The sequence below is a fragment of the Syzygium oleosum genome, unplaced genomic scaffold (assembly GCF_021117445.2).
Source record: "Syzygium oleosum isolate NSW1041296 unplaced genomic scaffold, Sole_v2.1 Sole_v2.02, whole genome shotgun sequence".
Classification (NCBI taxonomy): domain Eukaryota; kingdom Viridiplantae; phylum Streptophyta; class Magnoliopsida; order Myrtales; family Myrtaceae; genus Syzygium; species Syzygium oleosum.
The window spans coordinates 16,650,709-16,678,563 of NW_026607486.1; the positions used below are offsets into that span (position 1 = coordinate 16,650,709).

The window sequence follows — 27,855 nt, forward strand, 5'->3', positions numbered from 1 at the left end:
GTGACGTGACCAAATATGAAGTAGAATGTTGCTGTCTCGCGTGCTCTGAGGCATGCTTCTATCAAGACCTATCCGTGATCAATTGTTGCACATCCTATGATATTGAACTGTTGTTAATTATATTGTCAAGACAATAGCGTGACTATACTCCTAAAGTTTTGACATTTATCAGAGATTTCTTCAGAGCTAGCAGTAGATGCTCTTTCCTGCTACTATAATGTAATTGCAAATTGTATATATGCATCATGCAAAAGGGTTTGGTAAATATACGCAAGGCATGACTTGTTTCCAAAATGACCAGCACTCAATAGGCCTGGGAGTTTTATTCTATATAAAGGAAGAGTAATTTGCAAGTTTTCCGCTGGTGACATCTCCAAAGCTGATGGAAGCCGAAGGCCTCATGCGTCCAGTTTGTATGGTAGATTATTGACTAATTCATTCTACCCAATTTCTGAGGATAAATTTATTAAAGAAGGGTTGTTTTTCCTGCCGGTACCCCGGGATGGAGGGATTAATCAATTGACAATTGACAATTGACGAGTTACAAGATATGAACATCATTTATATTTTAATTTACACAAAAATAAATGCGGGTTATGTGTATATTTGGAATCCACCCGATGAGAGACTTGATTTCAGGAAGTTCCATCAATCAATAATAGAGGAAAATATGAGCCATCATTAATGTTGTAATGAACTATATTTATTGGCCGAAATGTCTTAATGCCTTTTCTTTTGTCAAAAGAAAAATGACATTTCATATATACAATTTTAAAAACCCCAACCAGACTAAACTTTTTGTCTCATGTAACCTCAAACTTTTGCCTGCCCGTCACTCATCTACTTTATTATTTTTTTTAATCTTTTTCTCTCTTTCTTCTTTGCCACCCTCAACCTCCTCGCCGGTCGCGGCCCGGCGATCGGCCGGGAGGCGAGTGGCCGGCGAGGTCGGCCCGCGGCCGCCGGGCGAGGCTCGGGCCTCGCCAGAGCCGGGCGAGGCCGAGCGCCCGCGGCGGTCGGCGGGGCCGACCGCGGCAACCGCGGGCCGAAAGCCGCCGCCCGGGCGAGGCTCGCCTCACACGCCTGGCGAGGTCGGCCTCGCCTGAAGAACGGCGAGGCCGAGCCTGCTAGAGCTACGGCGGGCCGAGCCTCGCGCATCTCGGCGAGGTGCCTTGGCCCTGGGCCGCCGCCGACGAGGTCGGCTCGCCAAGAACGCGCGAGGCCGGAGCCTGGCCAACAAAAACACTGGCTGGGCCGACTGCCTTCAAGTCTGCATTATTGTCCGCTAATCTACTAGAGGTTGAGGTGAAAAAAAAAGAAAAGAAAAGAAAAGAAAAAAGAAAAAAAGAAAAATTCGGAAAAAAATAATATTAAAAATTAGATGAATAGTAAACGGGGTAGATTTGGAACAAAGTAAAAGTTTGTAGTTTTTTATGAGACAAAAAAAAAAAGTTTGGGATATAATTGGACTAAGCGTTAAAGTTCAGCTTTTAATCGCCTATATTAAAATAATACTCGAGAGGTACTTTCTTTTTTTTGGTCGACTCGAGAGGTACTTTCAAGTTTAGCAAATCTCAAATAATTGGAAAACAAAGTTTTGCCTAATGTTCGTTGTCATCTCCAAATTTTTAATTGGTATGATTGATTTATAAACTATTTTGGGTGTTTAATGTCATCGTTGCTTCAAAGAAAAGCTTCCACATTAACAAATCGTCACTAACTTCATACGATGTCATCTTCTTCAGTAAACTTTCAACCCCAATCACGTTATTGAGAATGTAGGGATGAAATTGAGTTCTCCATACCTGTTAGCTGTTACTAATTGGTATTTTAGTCTCTTTTTTCTTATTCTTCTTATCTTTGTACAAATTTTGTGGGATAAGTATACTTGAAATCACTGTCGAGGAGAGTCGAGTGAATGAGAACATCAATCTAAATCGATTGAGCAAAGAAGAATGATTAGTACGCATAGGAAAGGAGCACTTGTTATTCTTTCGCAATTTCAAGTATGTATGAAATTGAGTTGTAAAATGTTCTCCATTGGATGTTAGTGGCCGCATTAGTAAATATAATGCGAGAACAACATTACACATTTTAAAATAGTTTGGAAACTTAATCGAACTTACAGAGAGTTTGGGGATGACATCATGCATTAGATACAAATTTCATAGACCTAATTACACCAATTAAAATGTTGTTGACCGCATTACATAAAAGTTTAGAGCAATTACGCAGGATCCTGGAGGCGAAGGTTTCCTTAATCTCCGACAATTTGACCATTTCTTTCATCTTCCGTCGGATACCATACCGAATGACCAATCGCTTCTCTCTTTATATGCAGCAACTTCTACTCTCTATCTCATCTCAGACGAACTACTTTCTTTCAAACCCTATTCTCTCTATCTCTCTCACACTTCTCTCTCATGTCGTTGAGCTTCGAAGCTTCGGCCGTCCGACGGTCTTGCTCTTCCCTGCCAAAACCTCCAGACATCTGCGCTCGACCCTGAACCATTAATCACGTAATTCGCTGACCTTTCTTGTAAGTTATATTATAGGCGATGGTTGCACCAATAAAGCTGAGCTTCGCCGCCGTTCAATGGGCTTCAGCAACTTGGTCGACGATCGTCTCATACTTCTGGAGCTTCTGCACTTCCCGTGATGCAGGGTCGCCCGCAAGCCAATTGTGCTTGCCGGTGGCGGACGAGTTCTCCATTGTAATTGACGTCCCACCACCCGGTGACACAGAGTGCGCGGACCTGGTGAGCCCTCCTGGGCAACCGGCCAGCGACACTTGGCACAGATGCTGCAGGATCTGCATCCGGGGCTTCGCGCCTGACCCAGCTCACCCGATAGTTGTCCTGTTGCGGAGCCAGGAGCTGGGGAAGGTCGTGCTCGGATTATCCGTGACCTTAATCGCAGGCCTCCTCTCCAACCAATACCGCCACCTGAGCCACCTACATGCGAGCCTGATCGCGCTCGTGCTCTTGGTCGGGTTCACTGCCACGTGGACCGGCAAAATGCTGCATGGACTGTCGCCGAGATTTGCGAGCACGTCGGAGAATATCGGGGTGGTGTCCATTTTCGTGGCCTTCTTCGGACTGGTGGCGTCCTTCCTTCCGCCGAGCCTCGCGTGGGCATCCTGGCTGTGCTGCGGCCTGTCGTGCTTGCCCTTCTTCCTCTGTATGAAGCCCTGACGGTGCGAACAACCGTGTCTTAAACTTGATTTGGTGGGGTATAAATTATGTTGGTGAGTTTCATATGTGCAAATTACCAATAGAAATGCTTCCACGTCAGTCACCATGTAAATTTTATAGCGGTCTGAATACACATAGCTCAAATACTACTCATAAGTTGGGAAGGAGCGCGTGTAGGTCGTTGGCTTTGTAATGGTGTGTTTGATATCCAAGAATGGAATGGAATGGATTGAAAATGCCCGTTATTGCAGTCAAGTCCGGAAGTCCTCCATTAAATGATTCATCAAAAATCGAGTAAGCTCCGGCGGGATACGAAAAGCATGTGAAAATTCTAATAAATTTGGCTGACTTTGCTTCTTTGATAATGCTCTCGTTCGCGTAATGTCGAACACTAGATAAAATAACATGCAACAATTTCTGGTGTAAGTACACAATTACGTGACCTAAGATGGAGTGAAGACTAGAATGTTGCTGTCTCGCGTGTTCCGAGGCATCCTTCTATCAAGACTATTCAGTGATCGATCATTACATATCTTATTATGTTGGACTGTCGTTAATTTAATTAGTGAAGATAATAATGCATATATACAATTACCGTCGCTAATTGTACATACGCGTCATGCAAAAGAGTTTGGTAGATATACGCAAGGCATGACTTGTTTCCAAAATGACTAGCACTCAATGGATCTGGGAACCTTATTCTTATATTAAGGAAGTGTAATGTGCAAGTTTCCTAAGGTCACAACTCCAAAGATGATGGAAGCCGAAGGCCTCATGTCTCCAATTCGCGGGGTAGATTATCAACTAATTCATTCTCCCTAATATAAATTAGTTAATGAAGGGCTGCGTTTTCAATATTGGAGGGATTAGTCATGGCCTACTTTTTATGAAAAAAAACGTTCATTACCTTCTCATGTTATAAGTTTGGAAGTACATATATGACTTGAAAGACGTGGAATTAACGTAGGATCGGTAGATACGATATTTATTCCAATACGATTAGTATGGAACACACTTCATTGGTTTCACGTTAAGAAATTAACAAAGCATATACTTAGGATAAAAAATGTTTGTAAGTATTCCAAGGACCCCCTTAGGGGAGAAAAGCATTGAAGAAATGGAGATGGACCGCCTCATTCGACGAATAAGAAAGGACAAAAAGGATCCATATGAATGCAGATATGCTTATTTCATGTCAAGATCAAGTTGTATTCTCATATGATGTACCGTAATGTAACGTGTTTTGGTATGCCAATTATTGTTGAGTTTGTATTTTTCAGACATTTACAGGTAAAAAATAGAAAACCACATAAAAAGTAAAAGAAAAATTTTTTTGAAAGAGGGAGTAGAGAGTGGGAGCAGGAGAACGTAAGAATAGCATTGGAAGCTATACTCTCCCTTGTATTTGATCAACAAATTGTCAAACCACCAAGTTCAATATATCAAGAAATGTCGAGTGAGCAAAAAAAAAGTTAGTGAATGGACTTAATATATAGATGAATTGACGGCGCCTACAAGAAGAAACCTGGGTGGAATGTTGTCTCGAGTGCTTTTAGGGTACTTGTTTTCATTCTCTTAATTCGTACATCCCCCTATCTAATTCAATTATTGCATATGTTATAATGAGAAGATGTAACTATAATTGCCCAAAAAATAAGCAAAAGAGTAGCATTTATACAGCTCTCTAGAGTCTGACTTTATGAAAGATCTCTTCCTCTTAATTTGGAGCAGGTTCTTTTCCCGTTATTACTATTGTCGTCGTTGCCGTCATTATCACATGGAAAAGAGACAAAGAAGGAGGCTTTATATCCCGTTATAGAATGCTCGCATTTGAGACTGTCACGACCTTCCTAGAGGTGAACCACCAAAAGAAAAGCTAATTGATTGCTAAGCTAGGAGACTTAACACGGACTCTCCCTGGCCCATATCGACCGCAACTTTCGGGTATTAATTAAATCATTTAAGCATGCAAATCAATTCAATTAGGAGTTGCCATTAATCAATTATTGGTGGTTGATTAGACACCTAAGTAAAGTGTAGGAGTGTATTTCTACGAACCAGAGATTCAATGGAATGGGATACTTGATTACGATTGATTAATTTAACGCCCTTTCATTACCTTCAGCCACTTAGTGTTCAATGGGTTCAACCAAAGTTTCATGCTCTTATGGGCTCACTTCAGCTTATCAATTAAGCTCGGAACCATTCACTCCAATCCATTCCACTTAAATACAAACAATGTGGACTTGATTAACTATTGAGTTAATACCACGGAAAACCCCAAACTAATATACTTATGACAAATTGCCCCAAACTTATTTTTTTACCATAAAAAATCATAAACTGGTACACCTGTGACAAATTTACCCTCACATCAATTACTTTGATTTGCTGGGGGCTTTCTGAAGGATGGCTAGCGGTATTTATAATGGCTTATGGTAACTACTTTTCAATCGTTCCCAACAGTTATAATTTCCCAAGTAACTTCTACTAGTTGCCTCCACGTTTCTAAATCTTACATGCACAAATTGCTCCATGACGTGGTTTCTTATAACCAATGTCTATTACACGATCTAGCTTTCAGGCGGTAATTGTTCCCTTAAAAAATGTATGCCTTTGACCTCAACTGATTCATTGGACGACTTGGTCTTCAGGCGGTAACCGTTCCCTCCAAAATCGCGTGTCTTCGGTCTCAACTGCTTCATCAATCTCAAATTTGAAAGCATGTTATTAATATTCTTCTAACAAATATTGTCAATATTCATATTAGCAACTACCTGTTGTCCACCGCCGTATTTCAATAACTTGACACGTGGTGTTGATGAATGCCACCGTTAGTCGACATATGTTGATTCCTATACTTGTCGATAAGTTGGCATGCTTGTATTAATATTCACGCGCTATGCAACCTGACTACCTATACTCGTCTCATGTGATGTTTGCGTGTGTGTGCCAGACAAACTATATTTTTGTTGACACCTAATTTTGCCCCGCCACGATTAATTAAGGCTTGAATAGTAAATGGGCCAAGTTAGTGCAAAAGAGAGATAAAACTAAAATTAAAATAAATAAAGTATATATAAAACTAAAATTAAAATAAATAAAGTATATATATCGGACCAATCTAGCCCGGCCCATCAGCCCTAGTTCCGATCTTTTTCTTTTAATGCTCGATTGGGCCCAGCCCTTTTTGTTTATTTCTGGACGTTTCCCCTTTTTTTTTTTGAAGCCCACCTTCGGACCATCACCCCTACCCTTTATTTTCGGCCCAATCTCTCTTCCACAGCCCAGTTGCATTGTCTTTTCTTTCGGCCCAGCCCTCTTTTTCTTTCTCTCTTCCTCACGCTTGCGAGAAAGACAAACAGGGAGGGGACCACAGTGAGGCGAGCTTACAGAGCAGAACGGGAACGTCGCGTTGCAGGGAGGAGGTCGCGCGTGTCGAAGGCCAGAGATCAGGCGGCCAGTGGTCCAAAAAGGAAGTTGGCGATCTGGGATAAAAGGGCTTGAACCGAGAGGGTTTTGGGGGGGCTTGAACGAAAGAACAGAAAAAGAAGAGAGGAACAGAGAGAGTTTGAGAGGAGATTGAGGTGAAAAAGAGAGATCTTGAGGGTGAGAAAGGAAGAGAGAGCCTCACCCGCTTGCCAGAGGGCCGCCCGAGTCGCCGTCGGTCCCGCCAAGCTTCCAGTCGTCGCGCTTCGTCCCGGTCGGTCACGAACCAGGTGGGTCTCCATAGCTTTCCCCTGTTTTGGCCGCTCCTCTCCTCTGCCTCTCGGGTGCCGGGCACGCCGAGTCCGTTCGGTGGTCGCCCGGCCCCGTCGACCGAGGCGAACATTTTTTCTGACACCCAGTGAGGATGGTATAGATGTTATATGTCGAAAATCAACCATGAACTTCGTGAAAATCAAGTCTGTAAGGTCATTTCTCGTCTGCACCATACCTGTTTGGTCAAATGCCCGAACCGAACTGTTTAAGCTTTATGATGTTGAACCCGGTTGTGCATTTTTTTGGCGTTTCGGTGCAAGCTGAGTTGAACCTGTATCCGGATAGGCTCATTTAGAGCTGCATATATCACCTTTGAGCCAAAAATCACTCTAGATCTCGGTTTTGAATCCCCGTTTGCACTCGCCTACCACTTGTTCGACATAATGCCTAAGTGGAAGTCCCGATGTTCTTTTTTAGAATCAGCGCCTTTCCGTGCTTCTGTATTCTCATACCTGTTAAGCCAATACTGACGTCATGATTTCTTCCTATTTTGTGGCATGAAAATCGCATTCCCGGGTCGGCCATGGTCGAATGAGTCGCCGGAGGTGCTTCAACCTCCGTCGGAGCGACGCCCGCGGATGGAAACCACAGCCGTTAGCCCGCTATCTCTATTTCATGTGTGTTCGTGCTTGTTAGTTTAGTCTTAAGGTCTGTTGTTGGGGTCGGGAGTTTGAGCGCCGGAAAATCGAGTTTTTACTCGTCGATCTCTTTTCCGCGGCCGGAGTTCGACGACGGTTCGGTAGCCACATCGGCCGGCGGCGAGGGTGTCGAGTTGGTGGCAGTAGTCGGTGTCGCCGGCCCGGGCCGAGCCGTCGGACGGCGGTGGGGGCGCTCCAGACGAAGTCCCGGTGAAATTCCATCGAAGATGAGAAGATGTTCTGGGCACGCAGAGGAAGAAGACCAGGAGAGTAAAAAAAGAAAAAATAGAAAAAGAAAAAGAAACAAAAAAAAAGAGAAAAGAAAAGGAAAAGAGAGAAAAAAGAAAAGAGAAGAAAAAATATAATAAAAAATCAAAATTTGAAATCTCGGGCGGGTCCGTAACCCGGGTCGGGCATTCGGGCGGATCGGGTCAGGGGACCCGGTCCGGAATCTTTATTTTATTAATAAATTTTTTTAGAAATTCAAAAATTCCAAAAAATATTAAACTATTAAAAAATTAAAAAAATTAAAAATTCCAAAAAAATTCGAAAATGTTTTAAAATCCCAAAAAAATTAATTAAATAAAAAATATTAAAAAATTCAGAAAATTCAAAAAAATAAAAAATTCAGAAAAATTCGGAAAAATTCCAAAAAAAATCAGAAAATTAGGAAATGTTCAGAAATCAGTTTTGGGCTTAATTTCAGTAGATTTTAGGTTAAAAACTCAAAAAATGAATGAAAAATGAGAAAAAACCCTCTAAAAAATTTCTCAAAATTCGGATAAGCCATTAGGGCTTTACTTTAGGGCTTTTGATTGTCTTTTTTTCTAGAGACGATGCTAGGTCGCTGGTTGTTTATTTTCTTTATGATTATCTGGTTGCGCACTTTTAATATATTAATTGTTGTTTTCTATTTTTAGAACGGTTAGGCGGAATCTTAGTTTTTTCGATAGACTGCCCGATACGTTAGTTTGCGAACATTCAAGTTTAGGTACCGAAAGGGCACTAGTTAGATCGCTAGTGTAATTAAGTTCCCGAATTTTGGAATCTCTGATTTTCGCGCGTATCGAGACGACACTACCGAGTCTCGATCAGGGTTTCTAGCCAACCCTTAATCATGGCTAGTGGCGACTCTAATCGATTGCGTAAATTAGACAATTCTCGTCGCACGAGGTATGAGGCTTGGGAGAGCCTCGGTCATGGGATTAATGAATCATTTGGTTTGTCTTTCAAACGAATCAATTAATGTTCATATCCATCGACAAATACCTATTGGCCTAAACCCGATCCTTGGCGGGACGTAGGTCGCGACAATTTTGAGTGTCAACAGCTTGTTATAGACATTTATTATCAGTTTGTCGCGTCATTTTATAAGTTAATTTTGTAGACTGCTTCTATGATGTATCAAGTAAGAAAGAGGCATTCTTACATGTATCGACGCGTATATAAGTTGATATAACTGTTTTGATATGTGAGTTTGCCTTCGTATGACTACTTCATTGTAATTTATGACGTAAAAATATCTGAAATTGGGTACATGCAATGGAGGGAAACTGATGCTCCGCAATCTCGATTGAACAACTTCCCTCCGATCTAACTTGCTAAAAAACATGTATAGATGAAAGCATGAGGTAATATACTTCGATATATGTTAGTTGAGAATATTAAAGCGAAAGCTAAGAATTGAGAATTTTCTGCATATTTCTATGTTTGTTAAAGAATAATACGTGAGCCTATTTATAGGCTTTATTAGATGACTATATAAAATAACATATCAATCGAGATATATGCGCAATCTCAAGAGATATAGATAATCAATAGAATTATCAAATATCTCTAACATAGGAAATTATCTTAAAGAAATCCCTAATTATATCTAATATCCCCTCAAGCTCAAGGTGTAATAAGTCAACTCGAGTTCGAAATAAAGTGAAACAATGCCAAAAAACTTGTTTCTCCATGAAATTAGCACTCGAATCTGAGGGCGGCGTGTGATGGCTCCAAGCTTCCATTGACGACGAGATTTCAGTATGTTGCTCATTTGACAGCAATGAGTTTAGTGGTGGTGTTGGCTTCTCGAAAGGAGATATGAAAAATCAAGAATCAGAGGCCAACAACATGCGTCCTTTGCAGTCGACTTTGCTGTTGGAGCCGAATAGCATGTGTCATTTGCCTTAGAACAATAACTGAACAAACGCAGCCGATACGCTTGGCATGACTACAACAAGCGGAATAAGCTAGGCTTTGATGAGAGAAGTTACTGTGTGAAGACACGTGTTCGCGGTGTCGAAAAATACCTCCATGAAAAAGAAAAGCTCGACTTGACAACGTGTTGCTGACATCATAACACAACCACTATTGCGCTTGGTCAGACACAAATGAGGCACTTGGGTGAACACTGTCAAGCTATGGGATAGATTTATTTTGCAAGGTGCATTGGGTGCACCGGGATGCACTAGTTGCCTCAGAAAAGGAGGTTTTGAGTGGAAGATAATAATCGAAAAATTTATGTATATTTTGATGTGTATTGAAGAAAAATACATGAGATAAGCTTTATTAGATGACTATCTAAGATAACATATCAATTTGATATCAAGATATATACTCACATCTTGAGAGTTACAAAAAATCAACGAAATCATCAAATATCTCTAACATAGAAAATTATCCTAGAGAATCTATAATCATCTCTAACAATGTTGATGCCTTCAATTTGCTAGCGAATTCAATCATTGCCCCCATTACCCCCCAAAAAAAAGTCATTTATTGCCCTACCAAAACTTTGGTCCTAAATAAGATTTTTTCCTTTCTTGTTCAAATCAGTCAGAAAACTACTGATTTTGACGTTTATGGAAGATTAATTATTATGTTATAAATTATGAAATCCTTTTTGATGTTCTGCAAATCAATCAGAAAACAACTTATTTTGACGATTGTGGAAGAATAATTATTATGTTATAAATTATGAAATCCTTTTTGATGTTGTTTTTATGAAGATACAATGATGGACCTTTAGCCTATATACAACTCATTGTGAGACACCCAACACCACCGCCAGATACCAGCAAAGTCATATCGAGTGTTGCAGTTTCATCGGCAAAGAGTGATGGAGAAGTTTTGTTCAAAGTCTATTGTGCTGCTTGTCCTTCTCATATTTGCATTCGGTCTCTCTCTCTCTCTCTCTCTCTCTCTCTCTCTCACACACACACACACACACAGAGTTTCAGTGAATGTTAACTGTGAAAAGATTGTTAATTGGCAGGTTGGGAGACGAGTGTGGAAGCGAGAAATGTGAGTCATCCATGCAAAACTGTGCGAGATTGTGGAGATCCAAGATATTGCAAGTGTCCTACGCCCCTCAACATCTGTACTTGCTTTTATCCTCCCGCGGGTGCTGCGAGAGCCAACAAGAGGAACCAAATGAAACCTATGACTCCATGATCTGATGTACGCAAATACAGCACAAGTTTGAAATAAAATCTTATGACAAGTAATCCGAGTGTCAAGCGTTCAATGAATAATTGGATTTTCAGCACCGTCTCTTTATATGTGTACAGGCATCAAATTATATCGTGTTGTATATTATCTTGCAAGCAACCGTGCTTGCATTTGAGAAACTTTTCAATTAATACCAACCCCCAAAAAAAAACAAAAGAGATTGAAAATATAGGAGTTTTTAAGATTTTTTTCGAGGGTATTGTTTGGCCTTTGGTTTGAAGATTATATTTATGGAAAAGGCAACGTTAATATATAGCAAGAGGGGTATATGGCTAGAATTGAGAGAAACTAATGGATGGACTCATTTGAAAAAATTACCCAATCAGTCATAAACCTATAATACAGATGCCAATTGAGTCATAAAACTTTTTACTTTTGCCAATTAAGTCCTACACTTTTGCGCAAAATTCAAAAGTAGTCCTTTTGGTCAATTATATATCGCCCCCAATCATTTTAGTAACTTAGTAAGTATCTAACACATGCTTTGTGATTGTTTTGGCTTACCTTCTTATAGAGTTTTAATCACCAGGGAAATTCAGTAATGAGTTGCCCTTAAAGCACCACACCAATTTTGAAAGAAGGAAAATGCTGTGAATCTTTTAGATTTTACAAGAATTCAATATTATGGAGTACATAAAATATTAGTGGACTACTCGCGTCTCATATGAGAACATATAGATTAGAATATACGGAAGATAATTGTATAATTTTTGTGTATATGATAGTGCAAAGAATAAAACCCGAAGGTTGATAAGAATATACCAATAAAACCCGAGGGTCCCCGACCCTTGCCCAGGTCTGCGTGAGGGTCCAACCTAGGCGAGGGCCGACGACCCTCGCCCAGATCTGGGAGAGGGTCATTGCCCTCTCCTGGTTTTGGCCCTTGCCTTTGGCTAACGAGGGTCGCCGGCCATTGCCGCCGCCCCACTGGTATTGGGGCGGCAGCTAGCTGTCAACCCTCCCTCTTGTTTTTTCTTTAAAAAAAAAACTTTTTAAATTTTTAATCTAATTTGACTTATTTTTATGTTGAAAATGCCATTGACCGGTCGGAAAATTTGGCCAACCGGCAAGATGAGGCCCTTATTTGAAATTGTTATAGCCACTTTAGATCCTTTTTTTGAGAAAATGAGGGCATTTCAGGTCCTTATTTGAGGAGAGGCCCACTTCAGGTCCTTATTTAAGAAAATGAAAGCATTTCAGGCACTTACTTGGAATATTCCCTTAATTTTCCGTGCTTGACGAGTCTAAAATCAAGATGGACAAACTTTGATGTCCTGTGCAAGTGACATAGACTGATGGGATCCGTAAGGGAACTTAGAAATCTATCCAGAAGGCATTCTATGCTTTTCTCACTCACCTACAGGCTATAGGAGATAATTATTGGGTATGGTGCAATCCTTCAAAGACTATTTACAATGAGATGGAATCGGTTGACTCGCCCCGACGCGAATACGGGCGTAAGAACCAAATTCAAAGACAAATTTCACAGCAAACTATTAACTCAGTTTGGGAAAATTACCAAAAAAGTCCTAAACTTTTTGCAGTTGTGCCAATTCAGTCCTAAACCTTTTTTTTGGCCAATTCAGTCCTAAAATTTTTGCAAACCAGCCAATTCAGTCCTTTTGACCGGCCGGCGCTGACGTGGCCGCCGGCCGGCTGACGGGCCGCCGGCCGGCGTCTACGTGGCAATATTTTAATATTTTCGAATTTTTTTTCCTTTTTTCTTTTTTCTTTTCCTTCTCCCCCCCTAACCCGTCCGGCCGGGGGAGGCTCGCGGCGAGGGCCCGGCTCAGGTGAGGCGAGCTCGAGCCGGGCCCTCGCCGGAGCCGGGCGAGCTCGCCTCGCCCAGATCCGGCGAGGCGGAGCTCGCCATGGCCGGGCGAGGCTCGCCGATCCGGCGAGGCGGAGCTTGCCCTGACCATGGCGACCTCCGCCTCGCCGAGATCCGGGCAAGGGCGGAGCTCGCCCGGCCAAGGCGAGCTCCGCCGCCGATTTGGGCGAGGGCGGAGCTCACCCGGCCATGGCGAGCTCGCCCGGCTCCGGCGAGGCGGAGCTTGCCTTGGCTAGGCGAGCTCCGCCCTCGCCCAGCGGCAGCGAGGGCCCAGCTTGCCTCGCCGGAGCTGGGCCCTCGCCGGCGAGCCTCCCCCCTGGCCGGACAGGCCAGGGGGGAGAAGGAAAAGAAAAAAAAAAGAAAAAAGAAAAAAAATTTGAAAATAATAAAAAAATATTAAAATATTGCCACGTGGACGCCAACCGGCGGCCCGTCAGCGCCGACCGGCCAAAATGACTGAATTGACTGGTTTGCAAAAGGTTTAGGACTGAATTGGCAAAACTACAAAAGGTTTAGGACTTTTTTGGTAATTTTTCCAACTCAGTTTCTAATAATTAAAATGTCAAAGGTTGTTTTTTTTTCTTTTCAGAAACAAAACGAATAGTTTATACGAACCCTAGTCATAAGGTGAAATCCGAAGCCAACGATCAAATCTAAACGGGACAAAGTAAGCAAAACAAAATGCGTCGAAGATAGAAAAGAGTCCTAAAAGATTTCGAGTTCGAAAACAACATCAATCGGGTTCCCCAATTCGGCACGAGCTTTTCGAATCTGTAGTAGGAGCTTCGTAACTCATCCCAAGGATAAGCGGTCACGGCTCTCGTCAACGACGCGTTAGCACCCGAATTCTCGTTTCGGAGCCCCTATCAAACGTTCCCCAAAAGAAAATCTTGGGGGGGAAATTTGCATCAGCACCAGGGTTGGATCCGGCGTGAAGCTGAAGCCCTCCGATTAGGCCAGGTCGTCCCTTACACTTCCATCGCTCGTTGCATACCAAAAGCTAAGTCGTTGACGATTTGATCTTCTTGAAAATCGGAATCATGGTCGACAATCGGGCAAACTCCACGCATGCGGCTCATATCGCAGCACGCGATCAATCCGACAGTGACGGGCGGTGTTCCCCCCCTCCAGATCAGATGGAGTATGGCCGATGACGACTTTGATTCAGGATCATTTCCCCCTCCTGGGTTATGCGACGGACCCGTGATTCTCTCGAAGACGACGACGGTTCTCTCTTCCGCCTCAGGTTTTTCATTTCTGGCTAGATCCTTTTTCTTCTTTTTCTGACAGAGCCTCTCATTCTATCCGAGATTTGCCGATTTTAGTTCGACATCTGTGCACCAACTAGCAAAAAAAGAAATTATTAGGAAGTTTTTCCACCTAATTTCGATGGAAGAAGTCGAATTTCATAAACTTATGATTTTAGGACGTGACCAAGTACCACGCGTCGTGAAATATATCTTATGTTATTTTACGATATTCTGTAAAGACTCGTAACATTTGATCGTGTATAAATACACATAATATGATAAATGTGTTTTTTTTATAAAAAAAATATATTGCACCGCCATTGACGATGCTTTATTGTAACTGAGTGCAACATATTAGAAAGTATGAGAAAATGTGAATTTATTTTGATATTACAAGCACGATGGTACATAGAGAACTTCCGAAGTTACGTCCGAGGTGCAAATCTTTATAGAACGTGTAATTTTATTTAGATTATCACTTTATTTTATGGTAACCAAGTGAGTATCATTTATTTCCCTTTTTTCATTGAATGAGATATAGACATTTCCACGTTTACCAAAAGCAAAACATCATAGAAATTAGTTATGCAAATCTGTCCTTCTATGTTACCGAATGTGGAATTAGTTAAGCGTAAATCTTAGTATATATCTTCGGTGTAAACTTTTTTTTTTTTTTCATAAAACGATTATATCAACCGATAATCTATTGGCAGTTTTTCTGGTCTTACAATAAGACACGTCGGATCAAACAGCTTGTTAGGTTCATTTGATAAATATCTCTTGGCCTAAAGTTCCCAAGGCTTGTGTCTTATAAATGAAACACCATTCGAAACCTCGTTTCAATTCCATCTAGTCTCAAACAAACATCTTGCAAGCACTCCTCTTTCTGTCTCTCATTCATGTCGTGCCTCTTGAAGGATCGTGCCTCAACAGGGTCCAGCTCTTCCCAACCAAAACCTCCAGATATCTGTGCGGGCCCATTAAACAGCTAGATCTCTTCTCTTGTCGAATCATTCTATAGCCAGGATCGTGCGGAGGTACTTGTCCGGCCGAGAAATGGCCGGTCACTGGACTTGGACGACTTATTCGTGGCTCATTTCGTTCCTCCTCAACCTCACTTCCCATACTCCTTCGCTTGCGTCACCATGCGAGAATCAGATCTCAAACAGCACCGCCGCTTCCGCTTCACATGGTGGAGTTAGCCCAACACATCAGCCGGCAGTGGACGATTCCGTCTCCGTCACGATTGATGTCTCGCTGCCAATGGATGATCAAGCCACACGCGCGATGAACAAAAAGAACGAGTGTGGAACCGGAAGCCCAATGGCCGCCCGAAAATCTTGGGATAGCATGCTCGCCTCATTCCAGCCCGGCCCGGTTCACCCGATAGCAATCCTTTTCCGGAGTCAGGAGCTGGGGAAGGCGGCGCTGGGGTTCGCCGTGCCCATGACCACAGGGCTCCTCTTCAACCAGCACCAGGGGTTGACCCACCTGCAAGCCAGCGGGATCACGCTTGCGCTCTCTGTCGGGTTCGCTGCCACGTGGAATGGCATCCTGCTGCGTGGAATCTGCCCTCGGGTTGCGAACGCGTTGGAGCATTTTGGGGTGGGGTCTATCTTGGTCGCCTTCTTCGGGCTGGTGAGCTCTTTTCTTCCGCCCAGTCTCGTGTGGGCGTGTTGGCTGTGTTGTGGCTTGTCGTGCTTCCCCTTCCTCCTGAACCTTGTTCCTCAGGCCGCGGTTGAGGAAGAGAGAAGCGGGAAATGGCTGGATAAATGTATTGTTTAGCATGAACACGCCCGCCGGATTCAACAGTTGACATGGATATCGAGAGCATGGCACTCGGTGCACCGTGCACGGCGGCGGCATATAATCACTCTCCCCGGTCGAGCCTCTTGTCTCGTCTCGTCGACGCTCGTAGAGAACATATCAGAAAAATAACCAAATAAAGTCATGCATGCATGTTCATGTACGTGTTGTAGCAAAGATCGCGGTTTATCGTAATTTCCATTTCACAATTTCTTGGAATGTGTTTACGAGGGGGAGTACTTCCCAGCATCAACAAATCAGTAGTGTTTAAGCAATTCATTTATGTATGTTCTGTTCATGATTTGAGTAGAAATATTAAATATATAATATTGCCACTGATTTATGAAATTAATATATTAAGTGATATAGCAAATTATGACTAGCGTGGTATATGGTCCACTTATTTAAAAATCCACTGACATTCTCTCATTATATTTAACGTATCAACTTTGTAGACCAATCTTTATATATTGCTAAATTGTGTATGTTTTAACATGATCAATTGATGAACGCACATCATCTGTATATTATAGGTCGCTTGTGAGGTATTATTATAAAATCAGATAATTACAGGTCTTCTATAGTTATCAGACAATATCTTAAAAATGAGGAAAATGCCTCCGTGGATTTTACTCAAAACCCTAAACCTAAACTCTCTCTATCCATGAAGCAAATACGGAACTTGTGGTGGTTGTGAAGCCTCGGCGAAACTAAATTTATGGTCGTCTGAAGCATGGCGAAATAAAAAATGTCACACATTAATTTTTTACTTTCGATGAAATCAGTAATGTCAGCTCAGGCAGATTCTAATTGACTAAGCATTGTCAATGGGAAAAGAAGTGAACGAAGCCTTTGACTGACCTTTGTTCCTTATACGATAGACAACCTCGTCCATTCACTTCCAGGAGTGGATGTATCGCTTGTATCGGAAAACCTAGACGTGAGAACATCTGATTTGGAACAGTAGCCACTCGTTTTTCGATTCATTGCCCTCTAGAATGGGAAAGCTTAGAGGACACTTCGAATTCAAATCAAACACTCATCGTCATCTCAAATCTATTTTCAAGAACCAAAAGTTTAAGTTCGGATGTTTGATGTTGAGCAGCGATCGCCTGAGATCCAAAATGACGGCGATGTCCACGTCAAGGCAGGTAGTTTCGAGCGAACGCCTAAGAAGTAACTCAACATTATCTTGAGTTCTCTCATGCCTCGTCCTCAAACCCCATCAGATCACAGCATTCCATTGCAAAGTTGCTTTTGAATTCGCAGGTTGACGCAGTTGGTTAGAGAGCCGGGAATTTCCAGATTGGCATGACAAGATTTCGCGTTTCAAACCCTATTCCTCAGCCTGCCAATAGTATTGATTCGAGGGTTATGCTCTCCTCGATCGAAATCTATTTCCTCCCCACATCTTACAAGGAAATTAGCCCACTTCCCATGCCAGGCACAGGACTATTGCTTTTCTTTTCATCATTGTAATATAACCCAGTAATTTCTTATAATATTGTATCAACAGTACATAGACCATCATTTTATTTTTCTTGATGATGTTTTTATGGTCTTAAAATGCCCTAAATTGAGAGCATCCCAACATAGTTATGTCTTTTTTTATTCCGATTATTCTTATTTGCTGGGATTTAAGTATAGTTTTTAGTGATCAACCTTATTAAAAACTAAGTGTCAATACTTATTCTGCACATGCTTTTAATTTCTTATTTAGTTGCATATTTACGAAATTTTTGTTGAATTTTACTTTAGTTATAATAGACCATTTCGTCTAATTGTAATTTTAAGCTTGTTAATGCGTTTTGGTTTAGATTCTAGTATTATTCCTAATTACACCTATAATTTTACTTATATCTGGTTGTTAAGTTTCACAATTCATAGCAATCCATCATTTAGTCCAGCTAAATCACAACTTGGGGGCCACCTTTTAGTTGGTTAACTATGATTGGTGTTTTTATAAAACTTAGCCCATAATTTGATTGAAATTTCGAAGTTTTTTCTTTTTGTTAGAGTTTTCTAATTTATATTCTCATATAATTAAGTAAGAGGGTTTTCTATATTACATATTTTTTCTCACTTTAACAAAGATTTTATATTAAATATGCTTTTAAGGATATTGACACTTGCCAAATGACGAAAGCTCCACATGTCGAATCATCATTCAAACTCGAAAAGCTTGAAACTTACAATATCTCACAAGATAATAAGATAAGATTGAAATTTGTTCATAAAAATTTTATATGACGACTCTTGTTCACGTTATCAGAAACCCTAATTAAAATCTCTAGATGGGATCGCCCTGAAACCTGATGCCAAAGATCAGAAGCAAGAGTCGATTCAATAGACGTGGACCAAAGCTTCTCCATTGGTGAAATTGCATTCACACGAACGTGACTGTGACCCGTCCGTACTGGCACAAAGATTTGAGGTTAGCTTATGTTGCTTAGCATTGAAGTATGTACAGGCCAATCCATTCACTTCCAAATTGATTGTTGTTGGTGCCTAAAGTTAGGTGCCAATCAGTTACATCATCTCTTGATGTTCATATCCAGTCTATGATTCAATCTACGAACCAAAAGTGTTCTAATATATCGGTTCACAATGGTACATTTTACAATGCTAGGATCAAAAAAGTTTTATCACGAAAGAGTAAGTATTCCTTTATTTTCTTCCATTTTGAGTTATTTATAACATTTTTCCCTTTATCTCATGATATCCAGTGCATCACGCGGGGTTCATCCTAACCTATCTTTCAAAATTGAGAAAATTATCCAAAAAATCATAAACCTATCCAATCCTAAACATTTCAATTTTGTCAATTGAACCCTAAATCTTTTCACATTTTTCAGACAATACCCTCAAAAAATTTCTGAGAAACTCATATATTTTTTAATCTTCCAAAATCATTAGAGTTTGATCTCTATTTAACCCTTTTAACGAATTCAAACAAAAACTTGGTTACGCCAAAGAAAATTAGAAGACAAAATGAAATTTGCAAGAACATGTGTTCTGTGATTGATTGAGCCAACCTTTACAAAAATCACAACTTGAGTATTTATGTCCCATTGCCAGCATTTTCTTACAAACTTTTATAATTTTTAATCTACGAAAATTTTGGTTATTTGTTAGATTAGCTAGTTTCCTAGTTAGATTGCTTCATTTCCCGTCCATATTGTTCCAGTATAAATAATCCTCGAATTTAACATCTTATTCATCCATGTAATGTGCAATTCCTTTTCTCCATCTTCCTACTTTAGTAAATAAACATGTTCTTCTGCATTTATTTTTGGGGGCTTGGTATTAATTGAAAAGTTTCTCAAATGCTAGCAACCTTTTTTTGGAAGTAAATCGGGAAAAGGACCCTAGAATTGTCACAAGTTTCTTACAACATTCACTTTAATGTCAAAACTTTTTGAGTAATCACTTCAATGCCACTTAAGTAATAAAACGATCACTTCAATGCCATCACCGATTTGGGTTGTCAAAAAATCTGATGTGTATATATATTAATATTTCCCGACTAACGTGGCTCGTCGGCAAAGTGAAGTCAGCAATTATAGTGTGAAACGACATCCTTTCAGCCATTCGTTTTCCCCAAATTAACGAATTAGGGCAAAATTAAGTGATCGCTCGAAAAGTTTAAGCACTGTAATGAACGCCGTACTAAAGTTATATCATTTCTAGTGTCATTTTTCCGGAGTAGATCTATAAAACAATACAATTCGGTGCGCATACACACATATAAAAAGACGGTGTGGAAAATTGAAACTGTTCATCGAATGCACGACACTGAATCACTCATCATAAGATTTTATTTCAAGCCTGTGCTGTATTTGCGCATATCACATCATCATGCGTTCGTAGCTTTTATTTGGTTCCTCTTGTTGGCTCTCCTGACGCCCACCGGAGGAAACTCGCAAACACATAGATGGAGCCCCTCCGAACATCCGCAATACGTTGGACTTGCACAATCTCGGACAGTTTCGCACATCTCGTCCTTCAACCCTCATCTCCCAACCTGCCAATTCATATTTCTCTTCACAATCAACATGCACTGAAACTTATCCTTTAGAGAGAGAGAGGGAGAGAGAGAGAGATACCGGATGCAAATACGCTTGGAACAGAGCTTGACCATCGCTTTCCCTGCTGATGAAAATGCAGCGCCCGAGGCTCTTCCTGGTACGTACTCTGGTTTGTGCTTTGATGTAGTATTCAGTTGTTGTGTTTGGTCCTTTGCTTTCACGGCAATATTTATATAGGCTTAAGAACTCCCACGCGAATCCAAATTTTCTTGACAAGTAAATGACTTTTGTCTTGAACTAGTGCTAGGCTAAATCTTCATAATTGAATTTCCATAAAATAAACATCGAGAGGATTTCTTGCAACAATTCCAGATATTATTAATGGAATATGGGAGTAGCACAATTATTGATCTTCCATAAAAAAACGTGAACACCAATTGTTTTCTGATTAATTCGTGGAGAGGGAATTAAATCTTATTTAGGTTAAAAAAATTAGTAGGGCAATGAATGACTTCATTACCGAATTAAGTGCATCAACATATTGAACTATACTAAAGTCACGATCTTTTTTTACCCATTTAGATTTGGGGCAAGTTACTAAATGGAGATTATAAAGCATCGGTTTCTTTCCAGTACATGAACCCAATTTCAGTTTTCTGTATGTCATAAAGTACAACAAAGTACTCAAGCAGGTATGCGAATGCTAAAATATTATATTTCTGGTTAAGAGATTAAAAAAGAAAATGCCTCATATAATGCCTTTTCAAGCTTAAATTGAGATTTTATCTCTGCCTATTTTAATAGAACTAAAGTTTTTAAGATCTTACTTGTCAGGAAATGTGAAAACTATGTGATTGACTATAGAATTTAAAATCGGGATAATTATAAAAAAGAAGTCATACATTTATTACACGGATGCCACTTCAGTCTTAAACTTTTAATTTTGTCTATTAAAACATATTTTGATGATAGTCCAATATAATCGTTCTGGCCAATGTTGGCTGAAAGTGCTAAGGTGGACAATTTTTACAACTTTTTAAAAAATTTCTGAATTTTTTATATATTTTTTCTTTTATTTTTCTTTGTGGCAAGCAAGGAAAAAATAAAATAAAATAAAAATTCAGAATGAATTTTTAAAAAATTGCAAAAATTATCAACGTCAATGCCGGCCTTGCCATATAGGACGATTAGTGTTCACATCAGCGATTTCCAGCCAAAATTGGCCAGAATGACTACATTAACTTAAGAGTAAGTTTGCCAAATTGAAGCATTTAAGATTAAATTGGCATCCATCTGTATAATTGGTTTATGATTTTTTTTAATAATTTTCTTGATTAAAATCTAAACATGCCACCCCCAATATGCATCTCAATGATCCGTGTGGTAAGTATCGGTGTGAGCAATTTCTACATACCTTTGCAAATTCAAAGAATTCACTATGTTTTGTTCAATAACTTTAATCAAGATAAATACACCACAAGTGTCATAACTTTCATACGGCGATCACTTGAGTACCATAACTGTTTTTTTCGACCACTTCAATGCAATAACTTCTAAAAAATGTTCACTTAAGTGCCATAACTTTCAATTAATCACTTAGTATAATAACTTTTTAACAGTGTTCCAAAGTGCTAGAAATGTGACGTGGCATGGCACTCATAGTGAACATTTTTAAAAATTTATGACACTCAAGTGATCGATTAAAAAATTATATGGCACTCTAGTAATAGAAAAAAAAGTTACAGCACTTGTGAGCTCTGTACATAAATTATGGCACTCAAATTATCGAAAAAAAATTATGACCCTTGAGTGAGGGTCATACAAAAGTTATGGCACTTGTGATGTCCTTTTCCAAATTTTAATCTAAATCCCCTCCCATCGTGCTCGTTCACTACTTACTAAAGAAGTGTATATGCAATCTTCTCCCAACTATGACTGTCCTCTTGATTAGGTCTATCATCTCCAAAGATGCTTGTATGGATTAAATTATGTATCGCGTGCATGGTTTATCAAATTCTGTATTGTGTGCTATTTGGGTTCCAATCCGGCTCTCATGATGAAGCATTATTTGTTCATAAGAGCAATCAAGGTATTTTTTTTTTCGGCAAAATGACACCAGAAGTGCCATAAGTTGTGTACGGAGATCACTTTGGTGCCATAACTTTTTTTCGGATCACTTTGGTGCCAAATCGGAGGAAAATAGATTACTTTAGTGACTCCGGCCAAAAAACTGATGTGGCATTTATATTTAAAAAAATTGGTCTAACTTGTACACGTGAAAATTATGTGGCTTTTTTTCGAAGTTTTTAATCTTTTTTTTTCCTAACTTTTTCCCGGTCGTCATTCCGGCAACCGGCCAAAGGGGAGGGCCGGCGAGGACGACCTCGCCCAGCAAAGGTGAGGCCGACCTCGCAGTCGCCTGGGTCGCGACGGCGAGGTCTCCCCTCGCCCGGCAAAGGCGAGGCCAACCTCGCCGCAGGTGTCGCCTCGCCAAAGAAGGCGATCGCTTCCTACTCTCGGCGAGGGTCGCTGCCCGGCCGGGCCGGCGACCCTTGCCGACTAGGGGTGAGCGGTTCTCGTCCTGGTCCGGTTCAACGTGGAACCGGGAACCGATCAGAGAACCGGTTCCCAATTTTGGGAACCGCGGACCGGACCGGTTGGTTCTAGATCTGGAACCCACTGGCCGGATCGCCTAGCCGGTCGTCAGTTCGGTCCGGTCCAATGGAACCGGGTTACTTAGGAGTTTAGGGTTTTTTTTGTCAAACACTTAAGGTTTTGTTCACATTTTACTAATTTTTGTTAATAAATTTATGTTAATGAAGTTCACTTAGGGTTTAATTCACATTTTACTATTTTTTATCAATGAATTTATGATAATGAAGTTCACTTAGAGTTTAGTTCACATTTTATTAATTTTTAAAGAAAAATAACAAAATATATATTAAATAGTCGGTCCGGTCCGTCAGATCAGGTTTCTCCCCTTCGCAAGGCAGGACACGCCCCCGGCGCTGGTTCCGCTTTTAGGGAGCCGTGGCAAACCGAGGTCTCGAAAACTAGGACTCAAACTCATTGGTCCAGTGGGCCCCGGTTTGGGCGGTCAAATTGACCCTTGCCGACCACTCCGCCCACCACCGCTAGCCCTTCCCGGCGGTGGTGGGGTGGCAGCAACAACGGCGAGGGAGCCCTCGCCGCTGTTGCAATGTTTGATGTTTTTTTTTTAATATAAATAAATATAATATAAATTTTATTTTTCTAAAAAAGTACACGTCAGCGGACTAAACGGCGTCGTTTTTTGTTTTTAATGCTGACTGGACCTCTCCGGCGAGCCATGTCAGCGCCACGTAGGATTTTCGGCAAGTCATGTCAGCATTGGCACTAAAGTGATCGTTTTTCAAAAAGGTTGGCACCAAAGTGATCCGAAGAAAAGTTATAGCATCAAAGTGACCTCCGTACATAAGTTATGGCATTAATAGTATCCTTTTGCCTTTTTTTTTCTATATGTGGTTGACATGATCATTACAGGAGATGACATCAGGGAATAATTAATTTTAAAAAATATCTCAATCTTTCATTATGAGATGCTTGCTTCGTTATTTCTAGGACAAAGAAGTTTCTTTTGGCTCGAATGGCTATTATCTCACTCTAGCCAAATATACCTCCAATCTTATCTCTCATGCAGGTTCGACTGATGATAGGATAAATTCTACCTCGATAGAGAGCCCATTGCCAAGTTGGACCTCCTGGATGGCACCCCTTGCAAGATACTAAACTTTATCAATAGTTGGTCTACAGTCTAGTATATTTAATTATTGCCGGTCATTGACGTAGCCTTTGTAGCTCATACAATGAGTCAGATTGTGTTTGCTTCGCGTTCTATTACTATGCTATTGTACTACATTTTCTGCCTTATGTCAAGGGGACATTATTTTAGGGTATTCACTATTCTTCCAACTCCAGCCTGGAGTTAAAAGCCTACTTGGATGCAGACAATGTCGAGGGTATCGATGATCGCATTTCTCCAGCAAAGTTTTGTGGTGTTCTTGTCAATTCTTCCATTTATTGGCATAGTAAGAAGCAAACCATTAACTCACATTCCAGCTATGAATCCGAGTATTGCGTTTTGGCTGATACTAGCGTTGAACTCGTCTAATTTGTGTGGGCTAATGGAAGACATGGGAGTCCCTCGGAATTAACCCGCTATGATTTGGTGCAATAGCAAAACAGCCATTCAGATCGCCAGAGAGTATGGAAATATTCAACTATTCAATTGAACGCAAGACACGTTAAGTTATTTGTCGCAATATTATTATTGCAAACTAGTGCTATATTTGCGGATCACATCAAGGACTAATAGGTTTTATTCGGTTCCTCTTGTTGGCTCCCGTAGCACCCTGGGGAGGATAATGGCAAAAACAGAGGTTGAGGGGCGTAGGACAGCTGCAGTATCTCGGATCTCCACAGTCTCGCACAGTTTTGCACGGATGACTGACATCTCTTGCTTCCACACTCATCTCCCAACCTGCCAATCAACGATCTTTTCACAGTTTACAGTCACTGAAACTAATCCCTAATTCCTGCAATACACACACACACACACACACACACACACACATAGAGAGAGAGAGAGAGAGAGAGAGAGAGAGAGATACCGAATGCAAGTATGAGAAGGACAAGTAGCACAATAGACTTTGAACAAAACTTCTCCATCACTCTCTGCTGCTGAAACTGCTACAGTCAATAAGTCTCTGCTAGTATGCACTCTTTTTTATGCTTTGGTGCAGCATCTATATGTGGTGTTGGTTGTCTCGCAATGAGTTATATATAGGCTAAGGTACTCACATACGAAATCAATTTTCTTAGGAAATGAATTAAATATTTGTCGACTTAAGGCCTGGTAAAAAATCTCCATCATTGTATTTCCATAAAGTTAAGATCAACAGGATTTCATAATGGTAGTAACACAATTAATCAATCTTCCATAATGGTGAACATTAATTATTTTTACATTATTGTGTATAACATCGAGGAAATAATATCTTATATATGGCAAAGGTTTTAGTAGGGCAATGAATGAGTACACTAGCAAATTAAATGCATGAATATATGATGACACCTCAATTTTTAGCAACTCATTTAGTCATTTACTACATAAGAAAAATTAGGGATCGACTCTGACCCCTAAACAAAAATATCATTAGTTCACACTGGCATTATAGGCGTTAGTAACACCTTCATTTAATAGACATAGGTCCGCTTAAATTGCACTCAAGTCGGTCCGTTCGTGAATGACATTGGCTCAGTCGGGATTGCATTGTAATCAACCTAATATTTTCCTTTTACTTGAATAAAGATTGCATGCTGTGATCATGGGGAGCTAAAAGGAAACAAATCTGATGGGGAGCTAAAGGAAAAGCCTGTGCAGATTCGGTCAACATGAAGGGATCAAGAAGCTTGCTTGACCATTGCAAGATTATTGGGCGCAACAAAGAGGAAACTGTGGGCGACCCTTGGCAAGAAAAGAGTAATAGGCGCATGATCGGGGGCAATCGGAAATTAATCTGGCCGTGAGATTGCAGAGTTATTGGGTTGTTCTGCCAATGGGAAAAGTCTCAGAAAAGTCTCGAACCATTTGCATTTGTGACAATTTAATCATAAACCTTTATTTTGTACCAATTTAGTCCTAAATATTTTGTCTTTGTGCCAATGCAGTCCTTCTGGCTAATTTTGGCAAGATATTACTGACGTGAACACCGGGTGGCCTACATGGTACCGCCAGCGCTAACATGAAAAATTTTAAATACTATTTTAATATTTTTTAGATTTTCTTAACTATTTTTCTGATTTTTTTTATTTTTTTCCTTCTTTTTTTTTTAACCTTTCTTTAACATTTGGCCGGTGACTAGCCACTAGCCATGGCTGTGCTGGCCTCGCCTGGGCGAGGCTGCCATCGCTTGCCACAGGCAAGGCCAAGACAACCCTCACCAAATTTGGCCTGGGCAAAGCCAACCCTCGCCTATGGCAGGCAACGGCAGCCTCGCTTGGCCATCGCCCGGTCACAGACCAAAAGAAGAAGAAAGGAAAAAAAAAAAAAAGAGGGAAAAAAATAAAAGAAATAAATAAATAAAATATTATTAAAAATTGTCCACATCAACGCCAGTGGTGCCACGCAGGCTGGCCGACCTCCATGTCAGCAATATTCGGCCAAAATTAGCCGGAAGGATTGAATTAGCACAAAGACAAAAAGTTTAGGACTAAATTGGCACAAAAAAAGGTTTATGACTAAATTGACACAAATGCAAAAGATTTAAGACTTTTTTTATGTAGCCCAAAGTTGACTACTCAAACAATAAGATCGGGAGAGTGACTTACACACACAGAAACTCCGTCACAAAAACGTGCATAAATTTCAATTCTGCGCTAGTTCGGGAAAATGGTCATAACTTTCTCGATACAGATCGGATTAACCTGATTCCAAAGCCAAAAGTACGAAAGATCCTGGATCTACAACTTTTATGTTTTGAGTTTTCTCATATAAGCACTATGAAGCTGTCAATTTCGGAAGGAAGTGGACGGTCGTGACTTGTGAGAATACGAAAAAAAGATAGGAACTTCAATGGTTGCTCTTCTAAGCCTCCAAGGAAGTTGAAATGGCATCAATTCTTCTGCAATGATAGTTGCAACTCTTCAAGGATGCAGACTTTAGAAACTCCGACTCTTTAAGGATTGAGTGAAAACTCTTCTAGGTTTCCAAGGGGATTGAACTCTTCAAGATTCAAGAGAATTGCACTAAACAAATTTCATTAATCAAATTTAGTCTGCTTTCTACATAAACTCAATGGCCTTTTATACAAAAACAAAAGAAAAGCAAATGTCTAAAGTCAAATTTAGAAACTAAAAATTATTAAAACACATAAAAACTAGAGCTATTAAAAGTACAATATTTATAATGCTTGTGGCCATCTCGATGAGTCTTGTTGCAAGCTCTCAATGTATCGGTAATGACAAAGCATTCATGACAAAGTCAAAAATGAGACTTTTCACTTATTGACGAGGTCGTTAAATATTAGGCTTATCGATGAGAGTCGTCAAGCTTGAAAGCGTGCTGACCTTTTCGGTTGAATGAGTTGGTCTTGAATATGGGCTGTATCATTTTCTAACACTTTTCCCTCTTGCCAATATAATATGACTAAATGTGCATTTTGAAAATCGATCCATTTTTGCAAAGTTCATAATCAAATTTATCTTATAGGTGGTCAACTTTAAGCTAGACTGTTTATTAAAACTCTAGAAGATATGGCTCAATTGTAATTTTTTGTCAAACTAATTGCGCACGTTAAAATATTATATTTCTCGTTAAAATTTTAAGAAAAAAAACGGATGTTCGTGGTTATTAAAAGTCGAATTTAACTATTTATGCGCACAAAGATTTCTCAAAAGCTCTCAGTTTCAATCTTCCAGAATTCTAACGCTCGATCTCTATTTAACTCTTGACGATGCATGCACTCTCGTCATGTGGCGGAGTCTGCAATTTATAATCTCCACACTTGCTTTTTATTGTTTTTCACGATAGATATTGAAGAAGATACACCCTTTTGGAATTGAGCTGTGGCAATGGAGGTGGCGACGAAGCAGTGGGAAAGAGAGAGAGCCAGACATGGGATTAAGGTTGTTTGTGTTGGTTGACGACTCCCACGTTTGTTAAAAGATCTTTGCAAAGGACGAGTATAACTCGGTGGTGTATATATGTTTATAGTTATATCACGTGCTATTTTCCAGACTATTATGTGAGACTCACATGATCCAACGGTGCATGTGAATTAGGCTCACTAAATGATATATAATCAATAA

The 27,855-nt window shown here is 40.3% G+C and overlaps 1 long non-coding RNA gene across 1 annotated transcript; it reads right to left on the bottom strand.

The window, feature by feature from the left end:
- Nucleotides 1–24,251: 24,251 nt before the first annotated feature.
- LOC130135443 (uncharacterized) lies at nucleotides 24,252–24,785 on the bottom strand. Its single transcript, XR_008814828.1, has 2 exons — nucleotides 24,657–24,785; nucleotides 24,252–24,526 (listed from the first exon to the last, which is right to left on the bottom strand). It is a non-coding gene; the product is annotated as an uncharacterized LOC130135443 (long non-coding RNA).
- Between the last annotated feature and the right edge of the window lie 3,070 nt (nucleotides 24,786–27,855).